The sequence below is a fragment of the Plectropomus leopardus genome, chromosome 9 (genome assembly GCF_008729295.1).
Source record: "Plectropomus leopardus isolate mb chromosome 9, YSFRI_Pleo_2.0, whole genome shotgun sequence".
NCBI classification, from domain to species: domain Eukaryota; kingdom Metazoa; phylum Chordata; class Actinopteri; order Perciformes; family Serranidae; genus Plectropomus; species Plectropomus leopardus.
The window spans coordinates 27,741,990-27,755,633 of NC_056471.1; positions in this window are offsets into that span (position 1 = coordinate 27,741,990).

Here is a 13,644-nt window from a genome sequence, read left to right on the forward strand (position 1 = left end):
TTATATGACAGACTAATACAAAAAAAAGTTGTGGATTTTAAATGAAACGTACAAGTTTACTGACATAATGAGAGTAACAATAAAAGGAAAGCGATGTTTACTGAAATGTAAACTGGCTTGTAAAAGGTTAAGGAAGCGCCTCAGGCAGCGGCGTTCAAGGTTGCAAAGACACAGAACGAAAATATTCCACCAATTCATTATCTCCGTTTCATACCATCTCTCTATTGTATTAGGAAATCCAACCAGGGGCGTTCTCAGGCTTTGGGAGGCTTAAGATCTCATAAAATCAACTGTCACCTGCTTAGTTATTGGGTGCTTACAAATAACCAAGATGCATAACTTGAGAAAGTACCAGTCCCTTAAACCCTTTCCAGCAGGAAGAAAATAATCTCCTTTCAATGCATTATTAATATTTTGCCTAAACTCAGTCTGGACCGAACAGCGAACTGGATTAGCCAAAGGAATTTAATATAAAATTCATGCCTTCTCTCTTTTTCTCTCTCTCTCACACAGATATATTCGGTCTGTTGTTAGTTAGAAAGCCACGGCATTCCTCCGCGCTCTGACAGACTCAACATATAACAGCGAGGGTGGGAGCAGAAAGTGTGTGGCCCCGCTGACTGCCATGTGTTGTCATTTAAAATGATATTTTCTGAAGTTAATGACTTATACAGGCTTATCGGTATAAATGGACAGTCTCTGGTGTTAATTTCATTGGCTGAGTGGGTCCCATAAAAAGGTCATTATGCCTGGTTTGTGTTTAACTCGTGTTTAATTCCAGGCAGCGAGAGGAGGGAAGCTGTATTGATTAAATGACAGCTTAAGAAGCAGTTGTTTAATAAATAGGCCCTCAGTATTGGACTGGAGAGGAACAAGGAGCTGTAACAAAAAAAAATGGCTTGAAATAAGCGTCTGAGCTGACTGTGTGTGGAGATGAAGGAGTGGAAAGGGGACAAAATGGAGGCTGGGACACTTCAGGCGGATGTTAACAAGCAAATTAGCCACAGCGGGCCGGCCGGGACCAATCAATAACCACAATAAAAAAGTTGGTGCTGACCACGTAGTGTCTGCAATGTAAACTGCCCGGCCCTCGGTCCCCAAGGCCAGGCCAACAATAACCTACAACTGAGCGAGACACAAAAGGTATCGACACGGAGAGAGCTTCAATTTCCCCAGACGGCGGGGCCCTGTCACATCAAACTGGCTATTAGTCACAAATTCTGCCTGCCACCGATCCATCCCCCATCCTCTGGGGGGACCTTGTCAACTTGAAAGTTGTGCCGCTGGCAAAAGGACATCTGGTTCCACTGTAGTGTGTGTTGAATACAAGAGGCCAGGAGCTGCCTGCCTGATAAAGGAGAACAAACAGGGCCACTTTAGACTTGTCAAGCCTTGTTAGAGCGAGCAAATGACAAAAGGAGGGAAGACATTAAGAACAAGAGGCTGTTTTTACGGCTCTGTGGTAAAACAGAGCACGAGGGTCAGGGTAGTTATGCTGATACTGAGCTACTGTATACGGCCTGGGTCTTCAACATGGGGTCCACAATCCCTAGGGGATCCACAGAGTTAACGCCAAGTGGGGGGCACCAAATTAATAATGGGTAATTCAGGTTTTAATTAAAAATTTGTTCTGTTTATTCACATTGAAACCTGTCTGAAAATACACATTAACATGAATGCCATATATTTTTAGCAATGATAAATTTGTGAAAATAAAAAACATTTAATTTACAGATTGCAACACTATTAACGACCTTACTTTTACTCTTTTTTGCAGTCATGTCAGCAATCTAACACTAAATCAGTGCGGCATCAAGCGGCAGCCTGCAAGGCTGAAAAAGAAGCTAACGGAGAAGTGCCAAAAACTGCATTTCATGTACTGGCCACTTGGGGCCGGCTCCAAAAGTGAATCAATCCTCCATATTAAAGTGCCCGACTTTACAGCAGAAATAAACATGTTTACAGCCAACAGTTTTGGTCTCTCACTGTAAGAAATTGCTCGAAAAATTCAGCCAAATTCAAACAGTAATGTACTGTTTTTCATATTCTACTGAAGAATACTTAAATAGATTTAACAGTATTATACTGACCCTGTAAATTAACTGTAGGACGCTGGCAACTGCAGCTGCTAGTAGTTAATTTTATGGGTAAATTCGTCACAGTGAGCTAATTTCTACATTCAAACAACTGTATGTTTTCATTTTACTAAGGTCCACAGTTACGGATATTTAGGGGCTCCACCCTCTCTTCCAAAAATGGTCATTTCTTACTACAAAAGAACAAGATGGCGACAGACGAAATGCCGAACTCGAGGCTTCACACAAACAAACGGATGACGTGACACAAGCCATTATTGTTGCAGTTTAAGTGTGGCATCTGTTCATAACAGTGACGTAAAGGAGTTTGCTTTTGTTAACATTTATGCACTGTTGAAACATATCAGCCGGTTAGCTTTAGTATTATTATTGTTATAGTGTACTGACATTCTTGTGAGGCAGAATGGATCGTTTTCTAACTTTTTGAGTAAGAGACGCTGAAATAAGATGTAAATATGATACATGAATGTGCTGATAACTATTATTTTGATAGCTTAGTATTGTGTGCACCATAGACTGCAGACCCGGTTTAATATGCTACTCAATTCTATACAATATAGTCTCTATTTCAGGGTTTCTTGGCTGAAAATGTTGAAGGTATGTGGAATAAAAGTGTCTTACATGAAACAATGCCATTCTCATTTTTTTTTTTTTTTTTTGCAATAAACAATTTATATTATTAAGTCATGTCTAGCATTAGACCAACTATTGGCCTAATTATCTAAATGTTTTGTATTATACACATAAAAATCCAACTGTAAGCACAAAAAAGAAAGAAATTTCATCAAGTATCTTCATGTTTGCAGATTTTTTTTTCGTGTGTGTTAGATACTATGTTTAAACAGTCTGTGACCAATCACTCCACTGTTTATAAGTTATTTCTACCCATCTCTAACATCCAACAGCCCATCCCGTGCCTACAGTTCTTAGCACCACGCATGCCTTCCTCATTCCCCGTCTGGCCCTCCTCAAAGTGTCCAATCCGACATGGCTGTCAGTGGCGTGCGTGTAGCCTTGTAAATTTCAATCAGCGTCTCACAGTGGGGTGCCAAGGTCCGACTTCATTTCCCTCCACACTGAACAGGTGGTAACAGGCCACTCATCACTCAGCGCTGTCTGGGCGATCTGTCGCCCCGGCCATTACTGCTCTATTAATTGCCCCGCGGTGTTCATGACGAGATGCTCAGGCGCCCCGGTTAATGTTTAATGTGGCGAATCAATGCGTGTTTAAGAAAGACACGACGTGCCGGCCGAGACTGCTGCTGGGCTGGGTCATTGAATGGTTGCAGGAAGGAAGGAAGTGTCACATCTATCTCACTGTGGAGAGGGCGGGATATATTATGTGGTTAATTGACTCAGACTGAGGAGTAAATTTGGATCCTTTCTGCTGAGCTGTTTAAACTAGCAGTGATGTTAATTGTTGGAGAAGGAGGGCAGATGGTTCATCTTTGTTTGACACTTGAAATCCCTTGAAGACTAAAAAGATGATTTGCAAAAAAGAGATGTTTACTTTGTCAAGCATTTCCTTTGCGCCCTTAAAAACTGCATTTTAAGAATCAGAATAAGCACACTGTAAAATCTGACAATTTCATCTTAAAATAACATTGTAAACTGACTGCCTTAGAAAAGGAAAGTAAATATAACAAAGAGGATTTTGACAAAGTAAGGAGATGTGACTTCTGTTTTGTTAACATTGTAAGACTAGTTTTTTTAAAGTTGCAACAACTTTACAAAATTAAGTAAATATAGCTAAATTTTAAGTAAACAATTAGATATAAAGTAAATATAAATCAAGACTAATACTTTTACATTTTTCAAGGTAATTGAAGTAAAATCAACTTGTCATATTTTACAGTGAAGCAAAAAATAAGCCTTTACACAAACTATTACAAAAGCTTATTTAATTAGATCGTCCCGCAGAACATGCACATGTTCTAAAGCGGGATATTTTAAAGGAGATTTATGATTCTATTGCATTTGCCTCTTGATCGAGGGGGTATCATCTGGGAATGGATCTGGAATACAGATGAGATCCGGCTCAAAAAAAGGGGGGTAGATCAATTTTAGAGGCAAGGGTTTGGCACATTTAATGAATTCATGCTCCTTCTCCCTCTCTCTCCATCGTTCCCTCAACCCTTTCTCTGTAAGGATGAAAAAGATGAAAAGAAAACCCCTCACACAGTGACCGTTAGGGAGGTGCTCTGCGGGCAATCAATCACCAATCAGTCATTGAAAGTGCTTGTCCTGCTGTTGGAGGATGTTCTTCATTACTTACAGACTTTCAATGTGGATGTGAGGGTGAATGTGTGTGTGCGTGTGTGTGTGTGTGAGTGTGAGAGAGAGAGAGAGAGAGCGACAGAGTGATAGATGGCAGGTGATCGCAATATCATGAAACCTGTTTTTCTTCCCCCTGTACACACACACACACACACACACACACACACACAGATACACACACATATCATCCTCATGAATTTGGAGTCCTCTGCGGACCCAGTGGGCTTTGGATGATCCCTGAGGTTGATATTAGCTCCCATGATAGGCATCAGAGAATAACCCGGCTTAGAATGTGTTTAGATTTGCCAACCTTAACTTCTTTAAAATACACACAATAAGCACACAGGACCTGGAGTTTTTAAGAATAAAATACGTCTGCAGTGTGATATTGCTTCGGAAACATACCTGGAGTCATGTGCGAGATATTTTTCAGAGAGTGCGCAAATTAATACAGGGGTCAAAGTGTAAACAAACCCTTTTTCTTCATAAAAATTGAAGAAAATTCTTCACAAGATTGTATAAAAAAAGATATATGCAATTGCCACAAGCAGTTGAGAATACATTAATTAAAAATAAAAACTAAAGATTGGTGTTTCACACAGAGTAATGACAAATTCCCACCGCAGCAGATAGAGAGAGGAGAAATATTCAGCCCTATCCCACAGCAGATATCCCACAACTTATTAGATGCGTTGCTGGAATACCCTATTAGGAATGAAGAAGGGAGGTAGAAGGGAAAGGGGGCTTTACTTTAAATTGAGGAAGTGCCAACGCACATTTATTGGCTCTAATGTGGTACAGGCGACCCCCGTCACAATATCGGAGCTCCGTGGGCCGGTGCTGCCACAGTGAGGGAACATAATAACCTTTTTAAGGGTGCGGCGTGCTGCAGACTCACAGAATAAAGACTTCACAGTCAGCGCCTGGCGAGAAAACGGAGGGCCTCGCCCCAGATGAACATAATCTTTTGTTATTATGCTGTTAATACGTTTTCTTTCCACGCGCTGATCTCAAACAAACCCACCCCCAGCGCCCCACAAGAAATAAAGGATTTATTTCTGTGTTCGTCTAACCTTGTGAGCAGAGCTGCAAAGTCTCAGTATATTAGGGGAACAATATTTGTTCTGTATACAGTAATTAGAAATTATTTACAGATATTAAAGGCAGAAGTGATTGTGTGTCTTGCTGGGAAAATTCAGACACACCTTCCAATCTACTAGATCAGCCACAAGCTGAAATCACTGTCATCTCCCACAATCCCTTTCACCCAGGGTGCTGACACCAAGTGGTTTTGTGGTTTTGTGTCGCCGCTCTGTGTGGCAGCCGATCGACCGGGCCATTGATTAACAGATTGGAATTATTAACTGGGGGATCATCCATCCCACATCGCCCATGTCATTTCCATTACGCCTCATTTCAGAGACAAGGCACGGCGGAGGGAGACGGGGCCGGCCAGAAAACCTCCTCCTCATTAGCATTCTAATTAAGAGGCCATCAGATAATGATCAATCAAAGCAATCAGCAGGCAGACCAGCAGCAGCATGCAGATGCTGGAGAGGTGCAGCTCGGAGCACAAACATGAACAAATAAACACACAGTTTAACAAATAAATTATGATTTTTTTCCATGTGATTAAGGGGAAAACAAAATTGGTACAATGTCCCTTTGTTATTCTATATTTCATTGTCAAATATGCAACAGTGGGGTTGGGGGCATATACGAAATGGGAGGTTTGGGGGTTCCTACACGAGAAAGGTACATTTTTTTTGCAACAAGTTGTGCCTTTTTGCATCAGTTTGTTTTGTAAATATTGTTAATTTTTTTTCAAAATAAATGTCTGTTTCTGTTTTTTATTGGGGCAGACGGATGCACGTGTTCTAAATACTGAGGAGGATGCAACTCCTCTGTCCTCCTCGAAATCTACACCTGTGAATTTGTATGGTACTGAGCATACATCCGAGTACTGAATAACACACAGCAAAAAAACAACGGAATATTAAAATCGTATACGGTGATAACATTGACAGACGTCACAAATTCATTTGAGGAAAAAGTAAACATGACAAACCAGATGTCTCCAAAGTGATCTAAATTAATCAAAAATATGAATGTTTGCATGAGTCTGCAGTCAGGTAGCTTTAGAGGCTACATCATTTGTTAAATGGAGATCCCCGTTGTGCAGTGTTCCTTCATCTTTCAGCAACTTATATTTAACACTTTTTAAGGCTTTTTTTATGTCACCTGCACTGGAATTTATGACCGATTGAACAAAGGTCACATCAGTTACTGATTATTTTTCTAACATAATTATACGTAGCAGAGACAAGGTTAGGATACCTTGTATATGTTCAGTTTTCTGACAGACTTTGTTTTTCTTAAACTGCATGTGGGTTTCCCCTTGATTCTAATAATCACGAGTTTGAAAAGAGCGTCAGTATCAGCCAAACCAAAAAAATTAAATTTAATAACAAATTTTGGTTAAATTTGCACTTCCCTGTGTTATGCAGGGTGCAGTGACAGCAAGCTAGCAGACAGTGGATCCTCTGAACGGAGCATCCCAGCCAGAAACAAAAGCTGAGGCTTGTTGGTTCTGCTATCTTGATCTGTATGACATTAATGCCAGAGGTATTTGTACAAATATCTAAAAAACAGATTTTAACAATTTTTTGGAGATTTTACAATGCAACATCAAAAAATAATATTAATAAAATCCTATTGCCCTTTCCTTTTTGAAGACTTGAAAGATTGATATAAGACATTTCAGTACCAATTAAGGCCTTATTCAGCACATTTTAGGGCTTTTTAGGAATCAGTGGAGGGGTTTCAGTCAATGCAGTCAGAAAAAACATATGCAGCGAAGACAAAGGAACACTCCCAAAACACCTCATACTCTGATGCAGCACTGCAAGATGATAAAACATGAAAATTTTGAAGTGAATACTTTTGCGTGTGCTGTATCTGCAGCACCAGATTAATAAAAGAATGTCAATACCACAATGTTTTTAATGTTTTAAGTACGAGTCAATGTGCTCATTTATGCATTTCACGAGTTTTATGCTTCTTTGGCTCCACAAACTTTTAAATGCTTTTTTTATTTCAGAAATTTTTTGGGAGAGGTGCCTTCGGCCCAACAGCAGCAGCGTGATGGACCACTACCTCCACGCAGCCATGCAGCAGTTATAAATAAACATGGACTCTGTTTGACAATATGTCATAGCTGTAGTGTTTTATGAAGCAGTGTTTTATGCCGCCATTCACATTAACTCCATAAAGCCGCACAGCCACCGCTCGCGACCCAACACCGGGCCACTGCTGCTGTGCAATTATGCAGAATCCCATTGGCTTTGATTTAGGAACTATCAGCGGGGCCGAGCTGCCGGCGGGCTGAGAGTCGAGGTGTGGAGAGGAGGCGTCATTGATTGAATTTTATGTCGTTGTTGTTGGAGATCTTAACATGCCAGAATTTATAACCCGGAGAATAATAATGTCATATAAAAACTGACAGAGCCAAATAGGGCGCCGCACTTCATCTCTGCCTCAACCCACCACCACCACTGTCACAGACACTCTCCATTTCAGTGTATTCCCTCTCTCCCTCTTTCTTTCTGAAAATGAAACATTTGTGTTTGACATTGGAGGAAAAAAATCAATATGAATTTATAAACCATACATAGTGCTCACTTCATTATTTTGTGACAAATGTATATGTCTTGGTATAAGAAAGCAGACATATAAATTTTTTCTATTTTTTTTGGGGGGGGGGACTCAACATAAGACAGTTCACCACTAAAATGCAAGCTAATTAAATACAGATTTATTTATTTAGTATTAAAATATATGTATTTATATCAAAATGACCACAATGACAAGAGCTACTGAGTCTTTTTTTAGCACTATACCATTAGTAGTGGCAATAACGATTATTTCTAAATTAAATATCGCTCTAAAGAATGGGATAATCCTTATGGTTAAAACCACATAGACTGCAGCTATACAGTAGGTCAACATCTATCTACAGTAGGCATAGGTGAAGAAATTGACATTGACTTTGCGATTCTTTGTGTGTCAACACTGCATCAGTATACAGACAATGAGTAAATATTTTTATTTATTTTATTGCAAATACAAATTAAAGTTTCAGTAGCCTACTAGAATTATGCAATCAAATGCATTTTTGGTCCACTATACATTTTGCAGCAGTAGGAATGGCTGACGTGAGAACCTTTATCTACATAGATGTTGACAATTTTACCTTTGGGGACACCACTTATAGCAGAAAAAAGGTAATAAAGCACAACAGTTTGCAATATATGTTATTTTAATACTCAATATCAATCAGCCTGGGGAATAGGGTTAGAGGCTGACGCCTGGTTGCGTACATATATATACCGGACCACCACAGACCCACAAACACACAGCCCTGTCCAGACGTCATGTTAGTGCAGCGTAATTATACTCCCTGTCTCCAAAAAAAAAAAAAAAAAAAAACCCCACGCACGCCTTTGACTGAGCCAAATTATTGAATTTCCATCGGCCGCCTTAGGCCATGTCGGGACTGTTCAATTTTAGCCTGAGGAGGACACACCATTAAAGGAGATGAGTCAAGAAAGTGTCTCCTTCTGATTGCCCTGAGAAGCCATTACCGCCCAACTGCAGCAGGACAGCGCTGGTGGAGAGTGGACACATGCCCCAACTCACAGACACACACAGACACAGACAGGCATGTATTCACAAATGCATACACACATACATCGCTGAAAAGCCACCCCCCCCCTCCTGCAGAAAGCAGATGCAATTTACATGAGTTGAAGGGAGGTGACAGGTAGCAATCAGCCTGGGGAATAGGGTTAGAGGCTGACGCCTGGTTGCGTATTACCGCCTGCCAACCAAAGCCTACAGATTGCTTATACCAGGCCACGACCTCCGACCCTGCCACATATCAACCAATTGCCCTTTAGTATAATTATGTGGAATAATCTTTTAGAGTTTGATTCGACAGAGATAGGCAAGGAGGGCCACTTCTAATTTATTTTTTTAAGGGAGGGCTCGTTAATAAACACTTTTTTGGTGCAGGGCCCGTCTGGCAGCTCTAAGTGAAATACCCTTAGTACTAGAGGTCAGATTTATCTATTTGCCTGTGTATCTGTCACTCAGTCCAGACACACATCTCCTACACTGGATGGGCCGACGACCGTGGGGAATGTCATTATCCTGTGATGATGTTTTAATGATAGTATCATTGGAATCTGGGAGCTGTCAAAATATCATTGCATTGTTTAGATTGCATTAAAATTTGATGAAGTGCTGCTAACAACCTCGTGTTACCACTGGCTGTGAGATTCCATTTTTCATCCTTTTCTGATGTACTTTATGCTATCGCTGCATCCTCACTAGACTGCAGAAACATTTGAAACACACAAAAAAAAATCCAAAATGTGCTACAAGTAGTCCTGATGGTTTATCAAAAATGATTAGTTGATTAATAAATTAGTTGATCAACAGAAAATAAATTAACAAGCATCCCAAATGTGAGGATTAGTTGTGGTACTCTAATTATTTATCAGTGTTGCTTGAATAAAACAAGCACTTTGGGGATGACTCCAGCCTCTGGGAAGGTGTGAGGGGCTACTAGTTATTTCTGACATTTTGTAGAATAAACAAGTCAAGCTCAAAATCACTAATTTGCCACAAAGGGTTTTACAATCTGTCCAGTGACACACTCTAGATCTTCAATTTGGGTGAGGAAAAACTATCGTGGGGGGGAACAGGAGACCTCATCAGAGGGATTCCTCTTCTAGGTTGGACAGATATGTGCAATAAATGTGTACAGTGCACGCAAAATTACAAATACCAAAATAATATAATGAAGCTATGAAGATACATATGTAGAAAAAGAATGACAACACGAGGTAAGAATACAAATCTGATGAAGATATTCTTAACACTTCTCAAACACTTAATCGATGCATTATAAAACGATAATAATGGAGAGGTTAATTGGTGTTGAAAAGAGTTGTAACCCTAACTGTTCCCCTAAGTTGGTAAGAGTCTGGGTGCATGCAGAAAAAGAAGTCTCTTCAACCCCTGAATTGAGTTTATCACTGCAGCCTGCAGACATTTATTTGTGGTAATCATTCCTCTACTCATCTTAACATCTTATATGAAAAGGTTAGGTGGCCCTGTTTTCTAGTAGTGATATGCATCTGTTATTTATTTATAAAGCCCTAAATACCAACATACCTGCATATACTGTACGTATATTACTTCTTTGTTAAACTGGTCCCTTACTCATTATTTAACTCGGTCAAGAGATTGGCTCATGCATGAAGTCCCGCATCCAAGCACTGAATTTGGGAAAAATGCTTTTAGTTTCTGCACTTCACACACTTGCAGCAATGAACAGGGTTTCTACGGATTTTACATTTCAAAACAATGTCATACTTTTCTAGTCTTCTCGGTATTCGATCCGAATTTTTAATCTTTTAATACAAAGAACTCCACTCGAATATAGCCATGTATGTCTCCTATTGTAGAGTTGTTTATGATTTGTTTTCTCATAACTTAATATCGCTCTTTTTTTTTTAATCTAGCCCTTGACATCGTAAATGAGGACACAAGCTTTAAATAAAGGTTGAATAATTGAAAAAGTGCAAGTGTAACAGCTAAATAAACTTGTTGCTTATATTAAAAACAAAAATCCCCTTTAAACACAAGGACAAACACAGTCTTGCATGACATTAAAAACTGTTGCGATGTTCTTTCTCATCTGTTACAAGCAGCTCACTTCTGACGATTACATTACTGTGTTTTCTTGTCTTTGGTGTCTTTATTTTAACCTTGGCCTGTTAAAGAAAATAAAATCACGAACTTAACCCTTAAGAGTTTGGCATCCATCTTGACACCACACACAGCCACATTAGTAGCAGGGTCTGACCTTAATCATACAGTCCCATCAGAAACCCGCTGACCTTCACCTCCCAGGAGAACTCTCCTCATTCACACACTCACTGGGACCTCCGGCTGCCCATTTAGTGCTTTAATGGTGGGAGGCACCCGCTCAGCCACCCATTTCATTGTGTCCCCCCCCTCTGCCTAACACCCCCCACATGCACAACGTGCACGTTAACACACAGGACACATGCGCATGCACACACACACACACACACACACACACACACACACACACACACAAACACAAACAGATATTGCAGCAGCCTTCTCTCCACAGGGGGTTAACATCAACATATGTCCCTGTCACACACATAAAGGTGAAGGTTGTCGGCTTGTGTGGCCACACGTGTGGCTGTTTTTAAGAAATAAAGTGTGAGAAAAGTCCTGATTTTCTTTTAATATTCAGTCTTGATATTTTCAAAAGTTGTCTGGGTTTTAAACCAAGACCTTTGACAGACGTTCTTGGCTTTATCGGAGGCGTGCGACACAGCTCCCATCCACTCTGCAGTTTGAGCAGTCTGTAAAGGGCAAAAAAGAAATCAATTCCACCCTGACAAATGTAAATAAGGTCTTATCGGGGCAGCAGCGACGCATCGACAGCATCAAGCGAGCAAATGTTCCACTCGCTTGCCTGTCATTTAACTACATCACCGGATCACTCCTCCATATTTTGCCCCGAGGACAACCAATTCTCCATCACATCTGCGTACATATGAGCTCTGGCTCACATGTGTGGGTATGTGTGTGCATGTGTAATAACGCTGCGTGTGTATGTGGCTTTCATGTTTGCTTGTGGACAGCATCACTTTACATTTATTGAAATGAGCAGCTCTCCCTGGGGCGCCTGTGCGGAGCTGAGGCCTGCAGCCATGCTAGCATCTATCGACTCCGCAGGATTAGGGCTTGGCTGAGGCAGCCTCTCCCCTGTGGCCCCGGCGAGGTGACCCGAAACCGAGACAAAGTTCAGGAGGGGAGAACAGGGTGAGCTCTCCCGGGCACAGATTAGGGGCCCTGCCTCTCCCAGTGGAGACATGAAAGTGTGAAACGATACGATGTGTCTTTGTACGTGCACGAGAACACACACAAACAGTCCCATCAAACAGACCCAGGTTTGTTCAGGCAAAAAGTCCAATTAGGAAAATGTGTCACATGTGACAGGTAGATACATTTCTCAGTGTGATATCAAACAAATACCTCAAAGCACAAGATTGTTTTGTACTTGACAAAATGATTATTTCAGAGTTGAAAGTGCTTTGTTTCCATGACAAGTATTATCTAACACATTTGAATAACTGTAGTTAAAATCATAGTCAGTAATATTTACATATAAATACATTCAAATGTACTGATCTCTAGGTAGGGATCTGAAAACTTTGTTTAAAAATCACATTTATAAAAATAGAAACTAAAGAACCCACAGTAAAAACTAATAAAGACATGAGCAGTCCATGATACAATTTAAGACCAGTTCACAACTATAGATATATATAACTATTCAATCTAAGGATGCAATACTCATTATTGAGGGGGAATAAAAAGCAAGATTTGTGAGGCTGCTTCTAAAATTGGACATCCATGGATTATTATGGGAGGCCAAAGGTCCACCTGTGGTTATTTTGCCCAAAAGGGACAATTTATTCCATCTAATTTGGTCTAAATTCAGCCCACAGTTCAGTTCATATTTTTACTCGGATATAACTTTAACATATAAGTGTACTGCTACATTAAATCAAATAAATATCTGCACAAGAATGATTTTCTGCCCGTTCTGCCAGTTTTACGAAATGTTTACTGCCTCTGATTAGCCACATACCTCCCATTTATTCAATCTTTTCTCATTAGCCTCCCCAAGAGCCTCAAACACGTGAAACGGTTTTGTTTGAATGATCAACGAAACACTTCCTATTATACACAACAGCAAAGTTAAATATTTTTCTCCTCCGCTACAAAAAATATCAGGAAGACTTCACCAACTGGGGCATAAGAGCTAAAGGCAGCTTCACCAGACTTTAAACTGAGCCCTTGTATTGATCCATTATGACAAAATTCACAAAAATTATTTTAATCAAAGCATTTGCTGACCTTGAAGGAAAACTTCACCTCCTGAATGATTATTCAATTACTCACCCTGTGTTATAATGAAAACCTTGTTTTTCTCTCATGCCTCCACGGTGAACGACGAATAAAAAAAGGCAGACATTCTTGATGTCATCAGGGATCCTGTTTAACAGCAGCAGAACTACAAGAAAAAGCCAAGTCTCATTTAACCTGCGGTACGCTCAGTACTTCAAAAGCACATGCATTTTTTGCTGAAATGTTA